This window comes from Saccopteryx bilineata, chromosome 3 (assembly GCF_036850765.1).
Source record: "Saccopteryx bilineata isolate mSacBil1 chromosome 3, mSacBil1_pri_phased_curated, whole genome shotgun sequence".
NCBI classification, from domain to species: Eukaryota; Metazoa; Chordata; class Mammalia; order Chiroptera; family Emballonuridae; genus Saccopteryx; species Saccopteryx bilineata.
This window is the reverse complement of record NC_089492.1, coordinates 175,775,916-175,798,372: the sequence shown is the minus strand read 5'-3', so window position 1 is coordinate 175,798,372 and position 22,457 is coordinate 175,775,916. Positions and strand designations below refer to the sequence as shown.

General features: G+C 37.1%; 1 pseudogene; it reads left to right on the top strand.

Moving 5' to 3' along the window:
* The window catches only part of LOC136329935 (small ribosomal subunit protein eS26 pseudogene), a 34,599-nt pseudogene extending 13,352 nt beyond the window's left edge, over window positions 1–21,247 (top strand).
* The last annotated feature ends 1,210 nt before the right edge of the window (window positions 21,248–22,457 follow it).

The window sequence follows — 22,457 nt, the reverse complement described above, 5'->3', positions numbered from 1 at the left end:
TGGTGGTTCCTCAAAAAACTGAAAATAGAACTACCTTATGACCCAGCAATCCCTCTACTGGATATGTACCCCCAAAACTCAGAAACATTGATACATGAAGACACATGCAGTTCCATGTTCATTTCAGCATTGTTCACAGTGCCCAGGACATGGAAACAACCAAAAAGCCCATCAATAGATGACTGGATAAAGAAGATGTGGCACATATACACTATGGAACACTACTCAGCCATAAGAAATGATGACATTGGGTCATTTACCACAAAATGGTGGGATCTTGATAACATGATACGAAGTGAAATAAGTAAATCAGAAAAAACCAGGAACTGCATTATTTCATACGTAGGTGGGACATAAAAGTGAAACTAAGAGACATTGATAAGAGTGTGGTGGTTATGGGGGGAGGGAGGAAAGGGAGAGGGAAAGGGGTAGGGGGAGGGGCACAAAGAAAACTAGATAGAAGGTGACAGAGGACAATCTGACTTTGGGTGATGTGTATGCAACATAATTGAACGACAAAATAACCTGGACTTGTTATCTTTGAATATATGTATCATGATTTGTTGATTTTGCCCCATTAAAAAAAATAAAATTATTAAAAAATAAATAAATAAAAAGACTTAGTGAACAACCTGTATATAAGAGTATTCCAAAAGCTTCCTTTATTTTCTAAAATGGACATTTTTGGGACTCATACTCCAGGCAGTCAGGAAATTGTACCATACAGTATGGAAAATATGAAAAACTGAACCTTCTGTTGGTAGAAAACTCCATCCTCTGAAAGAAAAACAAAAGTGCTTGGAAGAGGTGTTGGAATCCATGGGAGTCTGTAAGACCAGAGTAACAGGCTTTATTGAAAGGAAGAAAGGAACCCTGCCGGGCACTTCTCCGTGGGAGAAGAGTGCAGGTTACAGACTAAGGGGTGAGTTATATAGTGTTTGGAAGAGCATGAGGGGATACTGAGGCAAAAGTCCTGGTATGTCCAGAATAATCCTCCTTGGGGGGCTTCGAGCATGTGGGTGTTGAATCAAAAGTCCTGGTACATCTGGAGCCCCTCCTTAGGGCAGCTTGTCAGGTTCTTGGAATTTCTCTGTCTCAGAGGGGCGATAGTCCAGTAACGGTGAGGTCTAACAGATAAGCGGAACATCAAGAGGGCAGTTTGGAATACACATATCTATCAGGAGGGGAAGGAGATAACAAAAGCCCCAATGAGTTTAATAAGTGCCATTATTGCTAAGAAATCTAAAAGGGTGATAATATGAATCACAATAGAAGTGCAATAGGGCAGCTATTTGAAATTTGTTTTTCACACATTTAGTGCAAAAACAACGGCTCTTGCAAGAAAAGTTAGTCCTCCCACATGTTAATCCCCAATCAAGCAGCACTTGGAGAATCCATATGTGATTGCAAAACTCTAGCATGCCAAAATAAAGGACTTTTTCTTTCACTCTGTTACTACCAGCATTTTACATTCATTATGCTCAGGGGTTGAAGTGCTCACTAGGTATTTGGCTGGTGCTTGAATTCCAACACTTTCCTCATTACACTAGAATAGAATTAACATATGAACACACACACATACATGCACAACTATGCTATAGTAACAGTAAGCATCTGACTTACTCTGGCCTAAGATTCAGATTTAAGGCTTCCTCTCCCATCTTATTTCAACCCCCTGAAATTATTGCAGGGGGTTTTCTCAGCATGCCATAGTTTACCTCGTGTGTGGTAAGGATAAGGCACAGCACAGGAGTAAAGAGCAAAATGCAATTAGCAGAGGTTGTCTTTCCTTTTGTAAATTTAAATGAGACTCTGAAACTATTTTCACATTAACACCTGTGGTTGTGCCTTAATTTCCTTTTAAAAAATAGTTCAAGTACGTTATTTTAAATGATTAAATATTATAGCTCACTCTTAAACAACAGAGTTTTGAACTGAGTGTGTCCACATACAAGCAGATCACATACAGTCACTTATTCCTATCTGTGGGATTTGCATCCACAAATTCAACCTACTGCTGATAAAAAAATAGTCCTTTCGCATTCCCAAACACAGATTCCTGACATCCGATATTCAATAGCAGGTTCACAACCATAGATTCATAACCACGGATTCCCTATCCATAATGAAAAATACTGTTTTCCATTGGTGGTTGGTTGAATCCACAGATTTTCAGGGCCAACTGTAGAATTAAAAGTTATAGAAGGATTTTGACCTGGGGGGTCAGGGGAAAGTCGGGGTCCTTAACACCCATGTTGTTCAAGGGTCAACTGTACATAGAAAAAAAGTGCATAAAACAAATGTACACCTTAATGAACTAATGAAATAAAAAACAACATAACCTGTACTCACAGTAAAACATAATATAACAATTCCAGACTTCTCCCCTCTTAAATATAAATCCTCACTCCCTATAGCTGTAACCAATATACCTGAAATGCATATCTACTTCTTTGACTTTCCTTTAAGTTTCATTATATAATTATATATACCTAAAATATAGTTGAATAATGCCTGTTTTCTACTGATGTAATTCAACTCATATAGGATATATTCCATTGTGTATGTCTTCTGCTCAGTATTTTATCAATAAAATTGATCCAGATTTTTTGTAGTTTGTTCACTTTAAATTGTGACATTCTAGCCTGACCTGTGGTGGCGCAGTGGATAAAGCGTCGACCTGGAATGCTGAGGTTGCCGGTTTAAAACCCTGAGCCTGCCCGGTCAAGGCATATATGGGAGTTGATGCTTCCTGCTCCTCCCCCCCTTTCTTTCTTTCTCTCTCTTCTCTAAAATGAATAAATAAAAAAAAATTGTGACATTCTATTCCAATGCACAAATATTTTATTACAACTGACTTATTCATTTGAATCTTGATGCATTGATGGACATTTGGAATATATATCTGACTCACTACAAGGCAGCTTTGAAAAATCTTAGACATATTCTTATATACATAAGCAGAAATGTATGGGGGTTGTATACATACCAAAGAGTGAGATTATTGGATCGTAGGGTATTTGCAGCTTAGCCAGAGACTGAAAAATTTTTTACAAAGATTTTATCCCATCAGCAATGTATAAGAGTTCTAATTGCCTGACCAGGTGGTGGCGCAGTGGATAGAGCGTCGGACTGGGATGCGGAAGGACCCAGGTTCGAAACCCCGGGGTCGCCAGCTTGAGCGCGGGCTCATCTGGTTTGAGCAAAAAGCCCACCAGCTTGGACCCAAGGTCGCTGGCTCCAGCAAGGGGTTACTCGGTCTGCTGAAGGCCCACGGTCAAGGCACATATGAGAAAGCAATCAATGAACAACTAAGAAGTCGCAACACGCAACGAAAAACTAATGATTGATGCTTCTCATCTCTCTCCGTTCCTGTCTATCTATCCCTATCTCTACCTCTGTAAAAACAAAACAAAACAAAACAAAAAAAAAAAAAAAAAAAAAGAGTTCTAATTTCCTAACCTTCACCATAACACTTAGTTTTTTGTTTGCTGGTCTGGCTAGCATCTCTTTCCTTTTTAAGTAAAATAGTTTAAAATATAATTCCTCATTGAACTTTCTGACTCATTCTGAAGATCACAAAAAGTTCTTCCATCTTGTCACGGTGCACTATTAGAGAGCCCCTTAATTAAGAACTTATTGAGGTAATAAACTATATTAGTTCTAAAAGATATATTACATATTTTAAAATATCTGGAGAAAAATTCAAAGAAAAGAGACTAAATTTATCAAAGATTCAGTAGATCTATAACTTAGATGGGAGGACAAATCAATTCTGCATTATCTATAAATCAAATAAATAAACACCAGATTCTGCAGGAAAATATCAAATCTTATTAATGTGCTCAAGAAAGTTAATCACAAAAAAAAATAAATCTGAGAAAAGTGGGGTGGAAATTTGGATATTAAATTATTTAAAAGTTTACTATTCCTGCCCTGGCTGGATAGCTTGGTTGGTTAGAGTGTAGTCCCGAAGCACAGAGGTTGTGGGTTCGATCCCTGGTCAGGGCACATACAGAAACAGATGTTCCTGTCTTTCTCCTGCTCTCTCCCTTTCTCTTTCTGAAATCAATAAAGGAAACATAAAAAAATAAAAGTCTACTATTCCTTAATTTCTATCTCCACCAACACATACACACACACACACACACACACACACACATACATCATTTCTCTCACCACCTCCAGTACTAATTAACAAGTGCCTCTTTTCTCCCTTGAAATGCTAACAAGTTCCAGCTGAATACATTTTTAAAAGAAAAATAAAAATTATTTGAATATGAGTTCATATTTTTCCAAGAATATATTCTCTCATGACTGAGTTTCATATATACAGAGCTATACCAAAAAGACATTTTCTTTACAAGGTTCCTGTTAAAGAAGGCTCTGGATGAAGGTCACAAATATGTGTTCTAAACAACTCTTCTGTTCTCTACTTGGAAAACTGACAAGAACAATACATTTTTGTGTGATGGTGTAGAAACTTGATATAATCAATGGATACCTTTTAATACTTGATGAGGCATTTGCTTTGCAGGCTTTCAAAGGCAGAACTATAACTTTCCTCACCTATATTTATTTAGACACCAGAATTCATCAAAAATTTAATTTATTCTTTGTTTTGGAGATTATTTACTGAGGAGCCCTGAGGAGCCACTGAGCCACCTCACCGGCAGGTGTTGTAAAGTACCAAAAGCTAAAGAATCAATATTAATATTTTAAGAGGCTTAAAAAACATTTTATTAATTTGGGTTAAGGTGTGCAGAGAAATTTTGTGAATGATCTCTGTACTGTGTGAGTGGCATAAAACCAGGATGGCCCGTGGCATTGTATTGTAAATGCTAAGGAAAGGAAAACATGGATTCCCTGACATTCCACCACACCTCTGGGGAAAGGGGTGAATGGCTAGCCAGGTGCAGGAAGAGAAAAGTCATAGTAATGGCTTTTCTCATAGTAATGAGCCATTTGCGGGCATTTGTCCCCACGGAAACTACCTTTCCCATGTGAATACATGGAGTTAATGTGTGTGACTCTGGACAAAGAGATGGCCAATAAACATTAGAAAATATAGGGGACGTCACGGAAATGGCGCCGTGAGAAGCGCGTCCGACAGCTCTCCCCTAAATCACAACAAATTTATCAACTAGAAACAGAAAAATTTATCCTCGGAGCATTCCGGAGTTCCACACAAACTGAAAGCAAAAGGACTGTTATCACTTGAATCTGAGAGACGAGGGTGTGGAGGAAGCTACCGCAGCGACGCTCATTCAAGCTGCCAGGGAGTGCGCCCGTGGTGAGTCAGCCCATATACTTGGGAACCGCAAGCCGCCGCTCGCGGCCGCGAGCCCGTGAGCTGCCGTGAACCCCCGCGAACCGCCACCGCGAGCTGCCGCGAGCCCCCGCGGAACCGCCACCGCGAGCGGCCGCCACGAGCCGCCGCGCGCGCGCCCGGTCCGGTTGAGCACTGCTGACGTTCCCAGCGGCCCGCACACTGCGAGTGGGGGTCGCCGGCCACCGGTGCCCTGAGCGCCCCATTCGCGCACGTGCCTTGGGCATTCCACTCGCCCAGGGCGCCCTACTGGCCCGCACACCCAGGGGGCTCCATTATCCTGCGCCTGGTGCGGTCCAGCCGCCAGTGGCGGGGCGAGCGGGAGAGGCTTGGGAGATTCTCTCCGTGGGCGGGGCACCTCACCCAGCCATTCAAGCTAACAATCAAGCGTTGGGGGAGGGGTGCGCGCAGGCAGCCTAAAATACCTTCTGAAACACAGCTGCGACCCAATCACTGAAATTAGCTTAACCCATAAAATCTGCGCACCCTCGGTTCTAATTGATAAGATCTCTCTCAGTTCAGCGATCCAAGACAAGAGGCGTGATATTTTTTAGTGCCTCTCGCTAAAGGGGCGGGGGCAACTTCTGATTGATAGAGCCTCCATATTCAGGGATAAACGCTAACAAGAAGGACTTGGCAGATAATAAGGTCTATACTACACTAGTCGTAAGCAGAGACTAGTGCCTCTTCTTCCCTGCAAAAACAGGCTACAAAGTGTGGAAAGCCTGGGTTGAGAGGTCCAACTAAATGATAGGCGCTGAACAGTCACCTTGACAACAATTGACTCCCACCCCCACTGATTACACTGGAGGCCCTGACTGTCAGAGCCTTTCCCAAAGCCTTGCACTGAGTGGGGATAGAGTGGGGATTTCCCAGCTCTTTGAGCCTCTTACTCCCCAGGCAGAAGCAGTTGCAGCCTTATAGCTGGATCACCAGGCTGCTAATTCAGAAAGGGGGGACTAGGAGAGAGAATCCAGGAAAGCAAACTCTCTCATCGTTGGACCCTGCAAACGCCAACAAGCCTTTACTTCCAGCAAGACTAAAGCCAATTATATGACATTGCCATAGAATCCCATCAACTGCAAATCCCTAACTAAGAGTGACACAGGGGCAGAGCCTGGGGTACAGAGTCACCGACTAGGAAGAGGGAGAGAAAAGAAAAAGGAAGAAGTTAACCTCTCAAAATCAAGAAAAACCCACAGACTTTACAACTTGATCCACTAATTTTTTTTGTTGTTGTTGTTGTTGTTGCTTGTTTCTTCTATCTTTTTGCCTTTATTTCCTCCACCTCGGTCCTTCTATTCTCTGCCCATCTTATGCTTCCCCTTTCTTGAACTACACTACCGATGAGTGTTGCATTTTATTTTTCTTCTTCATCCTCACCCTCCTTTAAGGTAATACTCCAAAACACTTAACTCTCACTCTCTCCTCTTTTGTTTTTTTTTTTTTGTCTTGCTTTATTTTGTTTTTTTCTCCTATTTTATTTCTTCCTTCGTTTTTCTCTTTTTCTTATTTTTTCCTTTCTATTCGTTTTTTCTTTTCTCATTTTACTTTCCTCCCATATAATCCTCAATCACGAACAAATTAGTTAATTTGGGACTCAAGGCTTTTTTTTGGCTTTATTTCTCTTTTTTGCTTTTGTTTTTATTTTTTTTCTCTCTTGTTTATTTTTGTGGCATTTTGGGTCCTCCCAACCCAAGGTATCCATTGTATTTAGTCTTCACTCCACTTAATACAACAGATTTTTACTTATTATTTTTATTTTTTTTTCTTTATTATTCTTTTTTGGTCCTTTTTTCTGATTCCCTCTTATCCCTCTCATTATATCTCTTAGTTGACCATCACTTACAAGCAAATCATCTTATGCTTGTCTAAGATTTTCTTCCTTTTTTTTTTTTTTTTTTTTTTTTTGCATTTAGTAGGTCCCTACTCCCTTTTTTTACCCCTTGAACTCTTCACCCCAAATCAAGCCCTCCATTATAGGCACGATATTTCCCTGAGGAGGGGAGAGGAGGGAAAGAGAAGAGAGAAAAAAGGGGGAAATAATAAATTATTACTGTTTTTTGTGTGTGTGGGGTGTTTTACCCTTTTTTTTTTCTTTTTACTCTTTATTAATTCTAATTAGTGCTATCAATAAGACCACCCTCAGATGCCGATAAGAAAGAGGAAATCGAATATTATGGATACAAAAGAAAGAGAGGTAACACAAATAGATGTGGAAAAATCTATGGAGAAAAGACTTAACATATTGGAAGCCTTGGAGCTAAATGACAGAGAATTTAAACTAGAAATCTTAAAAATACTCAGAGATATACAAGAAAACACAGAAAGGCAATATAGGGAGATCAGAAAACAACTCAATGAACACAAAGAATATATTACCAAGGAAATTGAAACTATAAAAACAAATCAAACAGAAATGAAAAACTCAATTCACGAGCTGAAAAACGAGGTAACAAGCTTAGCTAAAAGAACAGCCCAGATTGAAGATAGGATTAGTGAAATAGAAGACAAACAACTTGAGGCACAACAGAGAGAAGAAGAAAGAGACTCAAAAATAATAAAAAACGAGAAAGCCCTACAGGAATTGTCTGACTCCATCAGAAAGAATAACATAAGAACAATAGGTATATCAGAGGGAGAAGAGAAAGAAAATGGAATGGAGAATATACTCAAACAAATAATAGACGAGAACTTCCCAAGCCTGTGCAAGGAACTAAAGCCTCAAATTCAAGAAGCAAACAGAACACCAAGTTTTCTTAACCCCAACAAACCCACTCCAAGGCACATCATAATAAAGATGACACAAAACAATGACAAAGAAAAAATTCTCAAGGCAGCCAGGGAAAAGAAGAGTACAACATATAAAGGAAGGCCTATTAGATTATCATCAGATTTCTCAGCAGAAACTCTACAAGCTAGAAGAGAGTGGACCCCAATATTTAAAGCCCTGAAAGAGAGGAACTTTGAGCCAAGAATACTATACCCATCAAAGCTATCCTTCAAGTATGAAGGAGATATAAAAACACTCACAAATACAGAAAAGATGAGAGAATTTATCAACAGAAAGCCCCCACTCCAGGAAATACTAAGGGGGGTTTTCCAACCAGATTCAAAGAACAAAAGAAAACAACACCACAAGTAACAGCTCCACCAAGAACACAATAAAACCAAACTTAAACTGTGACAACAAAGGAAAAAAAGGGGGGAGAGGATGGAGATTAACAGTAGCAAAGGATGATGAAGTGCAGAAATACTTATAAGATAGGGTACTACAATGAATATGGTAGGTACCCTTTTCATTACTTAATGGTAACCACCCTTAAAAAAACCACCACAAAAACACTTGACTTAAAAAAGGTAGCAACAGAGGAAAGAAGTATGGAACACAAACAAACAAAAACAAATGATAGAAAAACAAAAGAGAAGAATCAAACTAGATACAAAACTAACAGAAAGCAATTTATAAAATGGCAGTAGGGAACCCACAAGTGTCAATAATTACACTAAATGTAAATGGATTAAACTTACCAATAAAAAGACACAGAGTAGCAGAATGGATTAAAAAAGAAAATCCAACTATATGCTGCCTACAAGAAACACATCTAAGCAACAAGGATAAAAACAAATTCAAAGTGAAAGGCTAGAAAACAATACTCCAAGCAAACAACACCCAAAAAAAAGCAGGTGTAGCAATACTCATATCTAATAATGCTGACTACAAGACAGGAAAAGTACTCAGAGACAAAAATGGTCATTTCATAATGATTAAGGGGAAGTTGAATCAAGAAGACATAACAATCCTTAATATATATGCACCAAACCAAGGAGCACCAAAATATATAAGACAGCTACTTATTGACCTTAAAACAAAAACTAACAAAAATACAATCATACTTGGAGACCTCAATACACCGCTGACGGCTCTAGATCGGTCATCCAAACAGAGAATCAATAAAGATATAGTGGCCTTAAACGAAATACTAGAACACCTGGATATGATAGACATCTACAGGACACTTCATCCCAAAGCAACAGAGTATACATTTTTCTCTAGTGTACATGGAACATTCTCAAGAATTGACCATATGTTGGGCCACAAAGACAATATCAGCAAATTTAGAAAAATTGAAATTGTACCAAGTATATTTTCTGATCATAAAGCCCTGAAACTAGAATTCAACTGCAAAAAAGAGGGGGAAAAACCCACAAAAATGTGGAAACTAAACAACATACTTCTAAAAAATGAATGGGTCAAAGAAGAAATAAGCGCAGAAATCAAAAGATATATACAGACAAATGAAAATGAAAATACGACATATCAGAATCTCTGGGATGCAGCAAAAGCAGTAATAAGAGGAAAGTTCATATCACTTCAGGCCTATATGAACAAACAAGAGAGAGCCGAAGTAAACCACTTAACTTCACACCTTAAGGAACTAGAAAAAGAAGAACAAAGACAACCCAAAACCAGCCGAAGAAAGGAGATAATAAAAATCAGAGCAGAAATAAATGAAATAGAGAACAGAAAAACTATAGAAAAAATCAATAAAACAAGGAGCTGGTTCTTTGAAAAGATCAACAAAATTGACAAACCCTTGGCAAGACTCACCGAGGAAAAAAGACACAGGACTCAAATAAATAAAATCCAAAATGAAAGAGGAGAGATCACCACAGACATCATAGAAATACAAATAATTATTGTAGAATACTATGAAAAATTATATGCCACCAAATACAACAACCTAGAAGAAATGGATAAATTCCTAGAACAATACAACCTTCCTAGACTGAGTCATGAAGAAGCAGAAAGCCTAAACAGACCAATCAGCAGGGAGGAAATAGAAAAAACTATTAAAAATCTCCCCAAAAATAAAAGTCCAGGCCCAGACGGTTATACTAGTGAATTCTATCAAACATTCAAAGAAGACTTGGTTCCTATTCTACTCAAAGTCTTCCAAAAAATTGAAGAAGAAGCAATACTTCCAAACACATTTTATGAGGCCAACATAACCCTCATACCAAAACCTGGCAAGGATGGCACAAAGAAAGAAAACTACAGACCAATATCTCTAATGAATACAGATGCTTAAATACTAAACAAAATACTGGCAAACCGAATACAACAACATATTAAAAAAATAATACATCATGATCAAGTGGGATTCATCCCAGAATCTCAAGGATGGTTCAACATACGCAAAACGGTTAACGTAATACACCATATCAACAAAACAAAGAACAAAAACCACATGATCTTATCAATAGATGCAGAAAAGGCTTTTGATAAAATACAACACAATTTTATGTTTACTCTCAACAAAATGGGTATAGAAGGAAAATATCTCAACATGATAAAGGCCATATATGATAAACCATCAGCCAACATCCTATTAAACGGCATAAAACTGAGGACTTTCTACCTTAAATCAGGAACAAGACAGGGTTGTCCACTCTCTCCACTCTTATTCAACATGGTGCTAGAAGTTCTGGCCAGAGCAATCAGACAAGACAAAGAAATAAAAGGCATCCATATCGGAAAAGAGGAAGTAAAGCTATCACTTTTTGCTGATGATATGATCCTATACATCGAAATCCTGAAGGACTCCACAAAAAGATTATTAGAAACAATAAACCAATACAGTAAGGTCGCAGGATACAAAATTGACATACAAAAGTCCATAGCCTTTCTATATGCCAACAATGAAATATTAGAAAACGAACTCAAAAAAATAATCCCCTTCACGATTGCAACAAAAAAAATAAAATACCTAGGAATAAACATAACAAAGAACGTAAAGGACCTATATAATGAAAATTACAAAGCATTGTTAAGGGAAATCGAAAAAGATACAATGAGATGGAAAAATATTCCTTGTTCTTGGATAGGAAGAATAAATATAATCAAAATGGCCATATTACCCAAAGCAATATACAAATTTAATGCAATTCCCATCAAAATCCCTATGAGATTTTTTAAAGAAATGGAACAAAAAATCATCAGATTTATATGGAACTATAAAAAACCCCAAATAGCCAAAACAATCCTAAGGAAAAAGAATGAAGCTGGGGGCATTACAATACCTGACTTTAAACTATATTATAGGGCCACGATAATTAAAACAGCATGGTATTGGCAGAAAAATAGACACTCAGACCAATGGAACAGAATAGAAAGCCCAGAAATAAAACCACATATATATGGTCAAATAATTTTTGATAAAGGTGCCAACAACACACAATGGAGAAAAGAAAGCCTCTTCAACAAATGGTGTTGGGAAAACTGGAAAGCCACATGCAAAAGAATGAAACTCGACTACAGCCTGTCCCCGTGTACTAAAATTAATTCAAAATGGATCAAAGACCTAAATATAAGACCTGAAACAATAAAGTACATAGAAGAAGACATAGGTACTAAAATCATGGACCTGGGTTTTAAAGAACATTTTATGAACTTGACTCCAATGGCAAGAGAAGTGAAGGCAAAGATAAATGAATGGGACTACATCAGAATTAAAAGTTTTTGCTCAGCAAGAGAAACTGATATCAAAATAAACAGACAGCCAACTAAATGGGAACTGATATTTTCAAACGACAGCTCAGATAAGGGCCTAATATCCAAAATTTACAAAGAACTCATAAAACTCAACAACAAACAAACAAGCAATCCAATAAAAAAATGGGAAGAGGACATGAACAGACACTTCTCCCAGGAAGAGATACAAATGGCCAACAGATATATGAAAAGATGCTCAGCTTCATTAGTTATTAGAGAAATGCAAATCAAAACTACAATGAGATACCACCTCACCCCTGTTAGATTAGCTATTATCAACAAGACGGGTAATAGCAAATGTTGGAGAGGCTGTGGAGAAAAAGGAACCCTCATTCACTGTTGGTGGGACTGTAAAGTAGTACAACCATTATGGAGGAAAGTATGGTGGTTCCTCAAAAAACTGCAAATAGAACTACCTTATGACCCAGCAATCCCTCTACTGGGTATATACCCCAAAACCTCAGAAACATTGATACGTGAAGACACATGTAGCCCCATGTTCATTGCAGCACTGTTCACAGTGGCCAAGACATGGAAACAACCAAAAAGCCCTTCAATAGAAGACTGGATAAAGAAGATGTGGCACATATACACTATGGAATACTACTCAGCCATAAGAAATGATGACATCAGATCATTTACAGCAAAATGGTGGGATCTTGATAACATTATAAGGAGTGAAATAAGCAAATCAGAAAAAAACAAGAACTACATGATTCCATACATTGGTGGAACATAAAAATGAGACTAAGAGACATGGACAAGAGTGTGGTGGTTACCAAGGGTGGGGGGGGGAGGGAGGACATGGGAGGGAGGGAGGGAGAGTTAGGGGGAGGGGGAGGGGCACAGAGAACTAGATAGAAGGTGACGGAGGACAATCTGACTTTGGGCGAGGGGTTTGCAACATAATTTGATGACAAAATAACCTAGACATGTTTTCTTTGAATATATGTACCCTGATTTATTAATGTCATCCCATTACCATTAATAAAAATTTATTAAAAAAAAAAAAAAAAAAAAGAAAATATAGGAATGTCGACTGTGGGTCAGAGTAATGGCAGGGTAGGAAGCGATACCGATAAATCTCCCCCAAAACTCAACAAGATCTTCAACCAGAAACAGAAAAACCTATCCTTGGAGCCTCCAGATGTTTTGCAACACACCCGAAGGTATGGTCGAGCAAAAAATTGGCTAAATATATAATCAAACCCCGAAGGAAATAGGGAGTAAGGAATCCTCCGCCTTCCTCACTAACCTAAACAGGGCAGCTTTCTCTGGGATCTGTGAATATAGAAACTGAGGCGGGCAAAGGGGGTGAATAGATCCAGGCCGCGGCACAAACGGCCGAACCAGGCTGTGGCACGGAGATCCAAGCCGAGGAAAAACTGATCCTGTGGCAACCCGGCCAATACAAGCTAACACTCGCACCAAACCCAAACAAAGAAAGACAAGCGGGGCAGCCATTTTACCCGATCTCCTGGTCGGCACGCAGAAAGTGGGCGAGAGATTTCTTCCTAAGCCCCGGGAGTGGGTGCCCATGTTACCCCACAGAGAGGTAGAGTCAGAGGCCTTTCTGTGGGCCGAAAGCGGAATCTCTGGGCAGCCAAAGCACCCTGGGAAAGCCACGCATGGGAGGGAGTGAGAACTAATTCCAATGGTGGAACTTTTCCGTGTTGGTAGGGGATTCACTCAGAGGGAAACACGGCCGGCCTCATATCCTGGTCTGCGTGCGCAGATAGTGAGCAAGAGATTCCTCCGAGTGCCTCAGCAGTGCTCGCCCATGTTATCGCACAGAGGGGCAGAGTCAGGGGCCTTTGTGTGGGCCGAAGTGGAATCTCGGGCCGTCCCAGCGCCTTGCAAAAGCCGCGCACGGGGACGGAGCGAGAGCCAATTCCAACGCTGCAACTTTTCCATGCGGTTGGGGGTTTCACTCAGAGCATGAGACTGGATATCCTGGTCTGTGCGCACAGATAGTGAGCGAGAGTTTCCTCCAAGTGCCCCGGAAGTGGGCGCCCACCTGCGTTACCTGACAGAGTGGCAGAGCCAGAGGTCTTTGAGTGGGTGGAAACCCCGCCTGATTATGCTAGCAGCTCTGACTGACTGAGCCTTACCCAGAGCCCTGTGCTGAGTGGAAATAGAGTGGGGAGTTGCCAGCTCTTTGAGCCTCTTACTATCCAGGCAGAGGCAGCAGCGACCCCATAGCTGGATTATCAGGCTACTAATTGAGGAAGGAAAGACTAGGACAAAGGCTCCAGGAACACAGACTCTCTCACTGTCGGAGCCTATAAATGCTAATGAGCCTCGACTGCCAACGAGACTAAAGCACAATACATGACATTGCCATAGAGATTTATCAACTGCAAACCTCTACCTGAGCGTGCCAAAGGGGCAGAACCTGGGGTACAGAGTCATTGACCAGGAAGAGGGAGAGAAAAGAAAAAGCAAGAAGATAACCTCTCAAAATCAAGAAAAATCCAAAGACTTTATAACCTATCCCATTTTATTATATTTGTTCCTTTGTTTCTCTTATCTTCATTCTTGATATTTTTTTTCCTCCTCCAATTTGGCCGATTAACTCTCTGCCGGTCTTACTCTCTCCTCTCCTTGGACTACACTACCCATAAGTGTTACATCTCCCATTATCTTTTCTCTCCTCTTCCTTTCTCTCTATGAGGGTTGCACTCCAAAACCCTTAACTCTCTCTCTCTCCTCTTTTTTCTTTTTTCTTCTTTTAGTGGTTCCCTCTTTTTCTCTCTCTCTCTCTTTCTTTTCTCCCTCTATATTAGTTTCTTCCTTTCTCCTTTACATCTCCTCTCATTCAAACCTCAATAACAAACAAATTATCTTATCTGGGACTCAAACTTATGTTTGTGGCATTTTGAGGGGTTTTTACTTCCCTTTTTAACTCTCTAGCAGTGCTCTCATCCCTGGCTCTCCATTTTATCTAGTTCTTGTTCCACTAAATACAATAGTAATTTTTTAATTTGTCCCCCCATTTTTCTGTTTTCCTCTTATTCCTCTCATCATAACTCTTAGTCATCCAACACCTAAAAGCAAATCATTTTATTCTTGACCCAAATTTTTTCCTTATTTGCTTTTTGTGGGTCCATATCCCCTTCTTTTTTCTTTCTTTTTTCTATTTTTTTTGCCCCATTATTACTTTTCCCCAATTCAGGCCCTCCATTACAGGCATTGTTTGTTATAATTCACAGTTCACCACAAGATTTTTCTCAAGAAAGAGGGGAAAAGAGAGGAAAAAAGGAGAAGGGGAATAATTTCCTTTTTTTAATTTTTATTTTATTTTATTTTATTTATTTTATTATTAATTTTTTTAAAAAAACAACTCTTTTCAATTTTTTATTTCTTTACCTTTTTATACTTTATTAAATCTCATTAATACTATCAACAAAACCACCCTCAGATGCCATTAAGGAAGAGAAAATCGAATATTATGGATATAAAAGAGAGAGAGGTAACACAGCTTGATGAGGAAAAATCTATGGAGAAAAAATTTAATATATTGGAAACCTTGGAGCTAACTGACAGAGAATTCAAGATATAAATCCTAAAAATACTCAGAGATATACAAGAAAACACAGAAAGGCAATTTAGGGAGCTCAGAAAACAACTCAATGAACACAAAGAATATATGTCCAAGGAAATTGAAACTATAAAAACAAATCAAACAGTGATGAAAAACTCAATACTTGAGCTGAAAAACGAGGTAACAAGCTTAGCTAATAGAACAGCCAGATAGAAGGTAGGATTAGTGAAATAGAAGACAAGCAAATTGTGGCACAACAGAGAGAAGAAGAAAGAGACTCAAAAATTAAAAAAAAATGAGATAGCCCTACAAGAATTATCTGACTCCATCAAAAAGAATAACATAAGAATAATAGGTATATCAGAGGGAGAAGAGAGGGAAAATGGAATGGAGAACATACTCAGACAAATAATAGATGAGAACTTCCCAAGTCTGTGGAAAGAACTAAAGCCTCAAATTCATGAAGCAAACAGAACTCTGAGTTTTCTTAATCCCAACAAACCTACTCCAAGGCACATCATAATGAAATTGGCACAAACCAACGGCAAAGAAAAAATTCTCACTGCAGCCAGGGAAAAGAAGAATACAACATATAAAGGAAGGCCCATTACATTATCATCAGATTTCTCAGCAGAAACTCTACAAGCTGGAAGAGAGTGGACCCCAGTATTTAAAGTCCTGAAAGAGAGGAACTTACAGCCACAAATACTATAACCATCAAAGCTATCCTTCAAAATAAAAACATTCACAGATACAGAAAAGATGAGGGAATTTATCATCATTAAACCCCCACTCCAGGAATTACTAAAGGGGGTTCTCCAATCAGATACAAAGAACAAAAAAAATAAAGCCACAAGTAAAAGCTACAAGAAGAACACAATAAAACCAAATTTAAACTGTGACAACAACAAAAAAAAAGGGGAGAGAGGATGGAGATTAACAGTACCAAAGGACGATGGAGTGCAAAAGTACTCACAAAATAGTGCGCTACAATGAACAGGGTAGGAACCCTTTTCATTACTTAAAGGTAACCATCATTGAAAAAACCACCACAGAAGCACATGAGATAAAAAAGATAGCAACAGAGGAAAGATGTATGGAAAATATCTCAACATGATAAAGGCCATATATGATAAACCATCAGCTAACATCATATTAAATGGCACTAAACTGAAGGCTTTCCCCCTTAAATCAGGAACAAGACAGGGTTGTCCACTCTCTCCACTCTTATTTAATGTGGTACTAGAGATTCTAGCCAGAGCAATCAGACAAGACAAAGAAATAAAAGGCATCCATATCGGAAAAGAAGAAGTAAAGGTATCACTTTTTGCAGATGATATGATCCTATACATCGAAAACCCCAAAGAATCTACAAAAAGACTACTAGAAACAATAAGCCAATACAGTAAGGTTGCAGGATACAAAATTAACATACAGAAGTCAATAGCCTTTGTATATGCCAACAATGAAACAATTGAGAACGAACTCAAAAGAATAATCCTCTTCACGATTGCAACAAAAAAAATAAAATACTTAGGAATAAACATAACAAAGAATGTAAAGGACTTATATAATGCAAACTATAAACCATTGTTAAGAGAAATCAAAAAAGGTATAATGAGATGGAAGAATATTCCTTGTACTTGGTTAGGAAGAATAAATATAATCAAGATGGCTATATTACCCAAAGCAATATACAAATTTAATGCAATTCCCATCAAAATTCCAATGACATTTTTTAAAGAAATAGAGCAAAAAATCATCAGATTTATATGGAACTATAAAAAACCCCAAATAGCCAAAGCAATCCTAAAGAAAAAGAATGAAGCTGGGGCATTAGAATACCTGACTTCAAACTATATTATAGGGACATGACAATCAAAACAGCATGGTATTGGCAGAAAAGTAGACACTCAGACCAATGGAACAGAATAGAAAGTCCAGAAATAAAACCACATATATATAGTCAAATAATTTTTGATAAAGGAGCCAACAACACACAATGGAGAAAAGAAAGCCTCTTCAATAAATGGTGCTGGGAAAACTGGAAAGCCACATGCAAAAGAATGAAACTAGACTACAGTTTGTCCCCCTGTACTAAAATTAACTCAAAATGGATCAAAGATCTAAACATAAGACCTGAAACAATAAAGTACATAGAAGAAGACATAGGTACTCAACTCATGGACCTGGGTTTTAAAGAGCATTTTATGAATTTGACTCCAATGGCAAGAGAAGTGAAGGCAAAAATTAATGAATGGGACTACATCAGACTAAGAAGTTTTTGCTCAGCAAGAGAAACTGATAACAAAATACACAGAAAGCCAACTAAATGGGAAATGATATTTTCAAACAACAGCTCAGATAAGGGCCTAATATCCAAAATATACAAAGAACTCATAAAACTCAACAACAAACAAACAAACAATCCAATAAAAAAATGGAAAGAGGACATGAACAGACTCTTCTCCCAGGAGGAAGTACAAATGGCCAACAGATATATGAAAAGATGCTCATCTTCTTAAGTTATTAGAGAAATGCAAATCAAAACTGCAATGAGATACCACCTCACACCTGTTAGATTAGCTATTATTAACAAGACAGGTAATAGCAAATGTTGGAGAGGCTGTTGTGAAAAATGAACCCTCATACATTGTTGGTGGGAATGTAAAGTAGTACAACCATTATGGAAGAAAGTATGGTGGTTCCTCAAAAAACTGAAAATAGAACTACCTTATGACCCAGCAATCCCTCTACTGGGTATATACCCCCAAAACTCAGAAACATTGATATGTAAAGACACATGCAGCCCCATGTTCATTGCAGCATTGTTCACAGTGCCCAGGACATGGAAACAACCAAAAAGCCCGTCAATAGATGACTGGATAAAGAAGATGTGGCACATATACACTATGGAGTACTACTCAGCCATAAAAATGATGACAACGGATCATTTACAGCAAAATGGTGGGATCTTGATAACATGATATGAAGTGAAATAAAACAATCAGAAAAAACCAGGAACTGCATTATTCCATACGTAGGTGGGCCATAAAAGTAAAACTAAGAGACATTGATAAGATTGTCGTGGTTACGGGGGGAGGGGGAAGAGGGAGAGGTAAAGGGGTAGGGGGAGGGACACAAAGAAAACTAGATAGAAGATGACAGAGGACAATCTGACTTTGGGTGATGGGTATGCAACATAATTGAAAGACAAGATAACCTGGACTTGTTTATCTTTGAATATATGTATCCTGATTTATTGATGTTGCCCCATTAAAAAAATAAAATCATTTAAAAAAAATACCAAAACTAAGCCAGGAACAGTGAAATAAGGTCAAGAAACACTCAAGTTAAAATTTGATTCTCAGAATTAGAATATGGACTTGTCTTCCCTGGCCAGGTAATAGTGCTAAATATGTTGTTCCCCTGTGTCAGCAAATTGAGAAAATTTTGATTTTTTTTTTGCTATATCAATTTTCTTAAGAGCCCTCTTTAAAATACTTGAAAAAAAAACACTTGTCATAGCTTCTTATCTTTCTAAATTGAAATAATAGTAATACATTTAGAAAAGAGCTTTCAAATTATTATTTTAAAATATTTTTGTTACTTTCAGTGTGACTGTGTAGCAGTAGCTAATTGCTATTGAATCTCTTTAAACCATATAACAAATTTAAGACTTAATATTGGCTTTTCACTTTGTGACTACTCTTTTAAAAAAAAGAGAGAGAAACAGTGTGAGAATATAGCACAACTAAATATCATTAAAAAACATTTCAGGTGCATAGTATAATATACATTTTAAATATTTAAACATATAACTAAAATACAAAAAATATATATATTTTTGATGGCTAACCTCAAAGGCTGAAAACATCTAGAATCTTGAATCCAGAGTTAGCCAAGCACTGAAAGTAACAATGTTCTTAGGACTATCTGCCAAACCATTGTTCTGTATCTCCATTCTTTCATGAATGGCAGGAGACCAAGCCTACAGTTGCCTTCCAGAATCGATGCTAAATTAGATATTCCTGTAAACAAATAGCAGATAGTAAACTAGGAGGAAAAAAAACCCACAAAGGAGAATGGAATTGAAATTTGCCCATCAGATTTTTGACTTGGGATAGAGGAGGAAGTCCTCATTAAGACTTCATAATCATAAACCAGTGTTCCTGTAGCATTTGGGCTAGACTACATCCTATTCATATGACTCTAAGAGCCTCAAGCTAAAAATTATTTTAAAGAGTGCATAATTGTTAGTGGCTCCAGGAACCTAATTTAAGAAAAGGTAAATCCCCATTTAGAGAAAACATTTTCACTCAGGTTTACTGGAATATCCATAAATCAAAAGTTAAATTTCCACAATTAAAAAGAGAATACCACATTGGATTGCCCATGAACTACCACTTGAACAACGAGAAACAAATCAGATGGTGAAAAACAACAGATTGGAATTATCAGATACAGACTTGAATATAAGTGAATTGTGTTCAATACATTGAAACAATAAAAAGGCATTGGAATTATTTCAAAAGAATGAGATACTATAAAAATAAACTGAATTTGAAAAATAACCATATAGATCTTATAAAAATAAAAGATATAATAACTGAAATTAAACATTTAATAAACTAAGTGCTGGAAAGACAAAGCTGAAGACAAAATTAGTGCAATGGAAGGTAAACTTGGAGAAATTATACAGACTGAGACCTTAAGAAATTAAGAAAAATAAAATATGAAAGAGCTAGTAAAAAGAATGGGCAATAAAAGCAGATAATCTAATATTCAATGATTGACATACTAGAAGTAAATAAATGCAAGAATGGGGGAGAGACAATATTACAATATATATTGGCTAACGTTTGTTCTAGAATATTTTTTAAGAAAGAAAATCTCAGATTTCCAACATATACAAAGCAAAATAAAGAGAAATGCATCTCTGAACATAATGCAAAAATCTGTACAGCATCAAGGACAAACAATCTTTAAAGAAGACAGTCAAATTAACAAAAATATATATTAAACATGGAGCTGATTTTAATAACAGAAGTAAAAAAAAGCAAAATAACATCATATCAGAAAGTGCTAAGGAAAAATAATCAAGCTAGAATTTTATATGGAACAGTGATTATCAACCTTTTTCATCTCATGGCATACATAAAATAATTACTAAAATTCTACAGCACACTAAGAAATATATTTTTTGCCAGTCTGACAAAAAAATAGGTATTATTTTGATTCATTCACACCAGACAGTTATTACTGTGTTGGCTGATGTTATTTTTTTATTTGACAATCTAAGGAAAAGAGGTCAGTATCCCTATAACCAAACAGTCAGGTATTGCATATTTTAAAATGTATTGCAGCACACTAATGTACCTCTTGTGGCACATCAGGTGAAAATCACTAGTACATAATAAGTTATAATTAAAGAACATGGGGTGCCTGTCTTTGGTCCTTGCTTCCATGATGACTGAGAATAAAAAGGAACAACAATTAGGCCAAAAATGGCCAAGGCCATGTGCAGCATGTTTGCTGCACCTACTGCACTGGATACATGCCAAAGGGCAAGGCCATTAAGAAGGTTATCATTTGAAACATAGTAGAGGTCACAGCCATTAGGGACATTTCCGAAGTGAGTATCTTCAAATCCTATGTACTTTCCAAGCTGTATGTGAAATTACGTTACTGTGTGACTTGTGGCATTCACAGCCAGGTAGTCAGGAATTGTTTTTGTGAAGTCTAGAAAGATCAATCACACCCACCATGATATAGACTTGAGGGTGCTGCCCCACAACCTCCACTAAAGTTCATGTAATAAGATAAATCTTTATGGACTGAAGAAAAGTTCTCTGGAAAAAAATAAAATGGAAGTTACATTTTTTAAAAACAAGAACACGGGTAAAATAAAGGTACCAGATATTGAATATATACTATTAATAGAGGCTCGATAAAGATATAACTATAAAATTTAATTTAGAAAACATAAAATTATCATAAAAGAAAGTCTGAGAGACAAAAATGGTGACAATCTCAAGAGAAAAGAAAGAAAACATGGGTTAACATTTTAAAAAAGACATTGAATATGTAAAACTATAATATCTATACAGTGGATATTATATACTAGCTCAGAAATGCTAGTAAAATGATATTTAGGAGATAATTTTAATGCACCTAATGTCTATATTACAAAGAAGAAAGACTGAAAAATACTGAACTAAGCAGATAATTTAAGAAGTTTTAAAGAATAGAAATAATCCAGATAAAGTATATGGAAGGAAGTAATAAAAATAAAAACAAATTAATGAAGAAGTAAAAACATATAATAAAGGGCCAAAGGCACAAGCTGACCTTTTAGACAAGACTAATTAAATTGACAAACTTCTGGCAAGCTTTATTAATAAAAGACAGCATACAGATAAATAATATAAAAATGAAAAGGATGCATAACTATTGGTGCAGCAAACATATTTTAAAAACAAAAATAATATAATCAAGCTAATACTATGCAAAATGTTGAAATAGATTCTTAGAAAAATATGTACACCTTATTAAAAGGACCCAAGAAGAAAAAGACCACTTAAATAGTTTTGAAAGCATTAAAGAAATTTCATCAATAGTTTAAAATTGTATCCTAAATAAGCCCCAGATCCAGGCAAGTTTTATTCATTATTCAAGGGCAGATAATTCCAATCTCACACATAATATTTCAGAAAATATAGAAAGAAAAACAATCCTCAGATCATTTTATAAAACTACTATAATTTTGCTATAAAACCAGGGGAAAAAAAGTATAAGAATTTAAAGTCCAGTCTCTCTCTTAAATATAAATACATACAAAACAAATTTATTAATTTAAAAATGTCAATTTTACAACAAAGCACAGACAAAAAAAAGTATATATAGGTAAATGGGCTGCATCAAAATTAAAAACATTATCAAATGACACAATCAACAAAGTGAAAAGCCATCCTATAAAATGAGAGAAATATTTGCGAATCATATATCTGATAAGAGATTAATGTATA